Raw genomic sequence first — 5235 nt, 5'->3', positions numbered from 1 at the left:
AGGACTGGGAGGTAGCAGATTTCACTCTGTTGGGCAGAGCCTGCTTGGGGTTTTTAGGCTGTGTGGTTCTTGCAAGGGGTTGGCAGTGCTGGACAGCTGTTCCTCAGGAGTGCAGCACCTGCTACAGACTGGAGCAGCTATCTGGGTCACCGAGAACCCAAGAGGCTCCTCCCCAGGGCAGCCCGAGTCAGAAGGACTGTCTGAGAATGTAGGCAGATCTTTTCACAGCCCAGCCAAGCTTGTTGTAGATTTTCTGGGCTGTGGGGGCTCCTTCAGGGAGCTGGCAGTCCTGTGCAGCTCTTCCATGGGAGTGCGGCATCCTCCAAGGGCTGGAGTAGCTAGCTGAGCCGCTGTGAACCCAAGAAGCTCTTCCTCAGATCAGCCCAACTCGGAAGAACTGTCTGAGAATTACGTAGATCTTTTCATGTCATGGTCAGGCTTGTTGTAGCTTTTCTGGGGTGTAGGGGGTCCTGCCTGGATCTGGCAGTCCTGTGTAGTTGTTCCATTGGAGTGTGGCTCCCCCCAGAGCTTGGGCGGCTAGTTGGGCCACTGCAACCCAAGAGGCTCTTCCCCAAGGCAGCCCAACTCAGAAGGACTGTCCAAGAATTAGACAAGCCTGGCCAAGCTTGTTCTAGCTTTTCTGGGCTGCAGGCATTTTCTCAGGGGCTGGCGGTGTTTGGTGCTGCTCCGCAGTGATGTAGCCCCTCCAAAGGGCAAGCAGGCCAGTGCAGGGACAGCCCCTGCAGTGGTAGGCTTTTGGCAACTGTTGAGGCCAACCCTCCCAGATGGCAGGCAGCCCCAGGTCTGGCGAGTGCATGGGTGGGGTGGGGGCGGTGGGAGGGGATGCACTGGGAAGAACAGCTTTCTGATAGCTAGTGGGCCGGTAAGCTTACTGTGGGTGGGCAGTATTCTGTGAGGGCCCTCTCCTTCTTCTCTCCCCTCCCCAACACAGGTGCAGACCTGGATCTTCTCCCAGGTTCCCTCTGAGGTGACTTTTCACTTCCCCGCCCTTAGCCTATTGCTCCCTCCCCCTGTGACACTCTGTTTTCTAGTCTTCCAGCCAGTCTCTGCCCCATCAAACTTGACAGAGGGGTTTCTAGACCTCCCAAGCAGTCTCTGCTCCACCCCCTCCCCACAGCACTTTTCCGGGGACTAATCTCCGGAGCCAAGGTCTTGGTGCCCAGCCCCCACCCAGGCATCTCAATTTTTGCTGACTGTGCCCGTAGTTCAGATGATCTGTTTGGTTCTCGATCTGCTTTTCAGAACTCAGACTTACTGCTACACTCTTCTCTGCATCTGGAGATTCCCTGGTTCAGTTGATCTTTCCCTTGAGTAGGTGACTTTCCAGGGTGCAGGATCCCTTTCTCCTCTGCAGTTTCCTCAGGAGCACCCGTCCAGCTAGGAATCACCTTCTCTCACTCTCCTCTTTTCTCTTGTTTTGCCTAGTAATGTCATGGAAGGCTTGCCATTATTGGAGTTTAGGTTCTTCTGCCAGCGATTGGTTGAAGTTCTGTGTGAGTCATTTATCCTGTAGATGTGTTTTGTTTGTTTGTTTGTTTTGCTTGTGGGAGAGAGTGAGCATGTCCCCCTACTCTTCCACCGTCTTGTCTCTCTCTTTTAAGAATGGCTTTATACTTTAAGTATTGGTAACAATGTTTTGAAAACACTTTTTTGGTCTTCGAGAACACCAAAAATAACATAAAAATTTCCCCCTTAAATAAAGAATAGATAGATATTCTGTCTGATTTTTTGCATCCTGAAGTGACATAGAAATCTATTGGTATGTCATTTCTTCACTACTGCTTTTCAAAATAAATATTTGGCCTTAAACTGGGCTTTCCACTCAGACTCAGATCAGTGCTTCTTAATCTTTTTTTTCATGCTATGTCCTGTTATTTGCATGTGTTTTGAGATCTGCAGAAGGAACATCTGATGGATGAGGAAGTCACCACGTCTGCATATCTGCAGTGCACTAGTGGTACACATGCCTCTGCCAGCTATTTGTAAGCTCTGGTAAAAAATCAAGGTCCATCTAACTGACTGGCTTGGAAAAGCCATTGTGGATTCTGGCAAAGCATGTGGCAAGACATGAGCAAGGTAGGCAGTGAGCAAATCAGGAAAAATCTTTTTTTTTTTTTTTGCCTTTTTACCATTTCTTGGGCCGCTCCTGTGGCATATGGAGATTCCCAGGGGTCGAATGGGAGCTATAGCCGCTGGCCTACACCAGAGCCACAGCAACATGGGATCCGAGCCATATCTGCAACCTACACCACAGCTCACAGCAATGCCAGATGGTTAACCCACTGAGCAAGGCCTGAGATCATACCCACAACCTCATGGTTCCTAGTCAGATTCGTTAACCACTGAGCCATGATGGGAACTCCAAATCAGGAAAAAATCTTGATTAACAAAGTAGAGTATAGGAGAGAGGAAGTTTCCCAAAGACTTTTTTTTTTTTTTTTTTTTTTTAATGGCCACATTTGTGGCATTTGGGATTTCCTGAGCTAGGGACTGAATCCAAGCCACGGATGTGCTCTATACCTTAGCTGCAGCAACATTGCACCAGGCTGGGGATCAAACTTGTGCCTCTGCAGTGACTGAGCTGCTGTTGTCAGCTTATTAACCCACCAGGATGCAGCAGAAACTCCCTAACAACCATATGTTTCCCTTTCCTATGATTAAACACCTTTTGTGTAAATCATTTCTATGTGAAAGTAACATACTTTTACAACTGACATTGTTTCTTTGATTATTTTACCTTACTTCTTACTTTACTTCTCTAAAATTCAAACACACACACAAACAGGTTTATTCTTGTAACTATAAGTTACTATATACTATAGCAGTAAAATATTTCTGTTTGCATTTTGATTATAATTATAATTATTCTTAGTATATAATGATTAAAATAGCCTGCATATTTTCATTTAGATGATCATCATTAAACATTCATTTTTGTTTGAAATCTGTTTTATTAATGAGATGGGAGGGTCTTCCTGAATGGAATTAACCCAATGCCTCATTTTTTTAGAATTCTAAGTATTTTTCTATTTTGGAGCAAGAAATTATGTAAGATTTCAGGTGAGTTAGAAATATTTTCATTTGTAAAACAGGAGTAGGGTGGATTTTGAAAAGGAACACAAAAAAAGACTAAAAATACAGGTGCTTTCTCAGGCAAATAATTTTCATAAAGAAACAGATATGGAAATGGAGGAACTGAAAATTAATCTTAGTAAAACTGATCTTGTCCTCCAAACCCTTGGTGAATCTCTTCATATGAAAATAAATAGGCATACTTCAATTTGAATTTGACCAGCATGACAGAGTTATGCCAAACCAATTCAGCCATAGGTTAGACAAACAAAACCAAAAAAGAAAAAATAAGTTTGAAGTATGGGTAAGATCCACTGGCCATTCTAACTACTGAATTTGTTCTTTAGACTAGTGATTCTCAAACATGGCTATACTTTGGAACCAACTGAGGAGTTTAAAAATACTAATGCCTTACATTTAAGTCCTTAATCCATTTTGAGTTTACTTTTGTATTTGATGTTAGAGAATATTTTAATTTCATCCTTGTTCATGCTGCTGTCTAGTTTTCCCAGCACCACTTATTGAAGGGACAGTCTTTTCTCTATTTTATATTCTTGCTTCCTTTGTCATAGATTTGTTGACTGTAGTTGTGTAGATTATTTCTAGGCTTTCTATCCTGTTCCATTGATCTGAATGTCTGTTTTTGTGCCAGCAACATTCTGCTTTGATGACTATAGCTTTGTAGTATCATGTGAATTCAGGGAACCAGCTGTGTTCTTCTTTCTCAAGTTTGCATTGGCTATTCAGGTATTTTTGTGTTTCCATACAAATTAAAAATATATATATTCTAGTTCTCTGGAAAATGTCATTTGTAATTTTATAGGGATCACATTGACTCTGCAGATTGCCTTGGGTTGTATAGTCATCTTGACAATATTGATCCCATTTGCAGCAACATGGGTGGACCTAGAGATTCTCCTACCAAGTGAAGTCAGGCAGAGAGAGGCAAGTATCACATGATATCACTTGTGAAATAAAACAAAAAAAAAAGATACAAATGAATTTATTCACAGAACAGAATCAGATTCACAGATTTCAAAGCCAAACTTATAGCTGCCAAGGGGGAAACATGGGGAGAAGGGATAAATCAGGAGTTTGGGACTGACATATACATACTACTATATACAGAATAGATAACTAACAATGACCTATTGTATAGCACAGGGAACTCTGCTCAATACTCTATAATAACCTAGATGGAAAAAGAATCTGAAAAAGAGATATGGCTAATTCTCTTTGATGTACACCTGAAAATAATAACAATAAATTCTTTATTATTTTCTTAATTTTAATATCTTTAAAGTTTTGTAAGCTTTTTCCAAGGCTTTCACATTTTGTTAATATTTATGCATTTTCCTTCACCCTATAGTAAATGAATGTATCTGCCAGCATTGCTGCACATTGGGCAGCATGGCTTGATGGTTAGGAATATGGGCTTTTCAGGCAAACAAACCAGGTCACACTCATACTATACAATCTATTCTGCAGGATAGTAGACCTAAGCCTGGGTTTTTTTCTATTGATAATTAGAGGTGATGTAATAGAACTTCAGTCATAACCTTAGCAAGAGACTATCATAAATTAACATATGTGTTGCCCTAAGTAGATTATCTGATAAGGACAGCCTTCGAATGCAGCAGATCAATAATAATAATAGTTCTAAATAAAATTTGAAATATGAAGGAATTAGATATGATAATCTCTCAAGTCTCCTTTCTTTGTTGATAGTTTATGGTTCTACTTTATGGAAAATTAAGCAAGGAGCCAAAATAAAATTAAGTAGGATAACATAGGCCTGAATGAGATTATTCCCCTTTTTCAGAGCTGGCAGAACTACAAATAATCACAATTATTCTGAAGCATGCCTCAACCTACCTATATATTTTAAGATGTTGATATATATTGACACATATTTATGAGGAAAGATTTTTATCTACATGTAATTTAGAATAAGTTATCTAATAAACTACCTAATGTTAACAGTTTGAGAAATGAACTTGTAAATTTTGAGTCAGAAAATAATTATGTCTCTTTAACTCTTTCTTTTTTTTTTCCCTTATGGCCACACCTGAGGCATATTGAAGTTCCCAGGATAGGGGTTGAATTGGAGCTGCAGCTGCTGGCCTACACCAAAGCCAGAGC

Source organism: Sus scrofa, chromosome 1 (genome assembly GCF_054392235.1).
Source record: "Sus scrofa isolate SSC_HxYL_T2T_F1_AM1 chromosome 1, Sscrofa_HxYL_maternal_Yorkshire_Landrace_v2.0, whole genome shotgun sequence".
NCBI lineage: Eukaryota > Metazoa > Chordata > Mammalia > Artiodactyla > Suidae > Sus > Sus scrofa.
Note: the sequence above shows the minus strand (reverse complement) of the source record.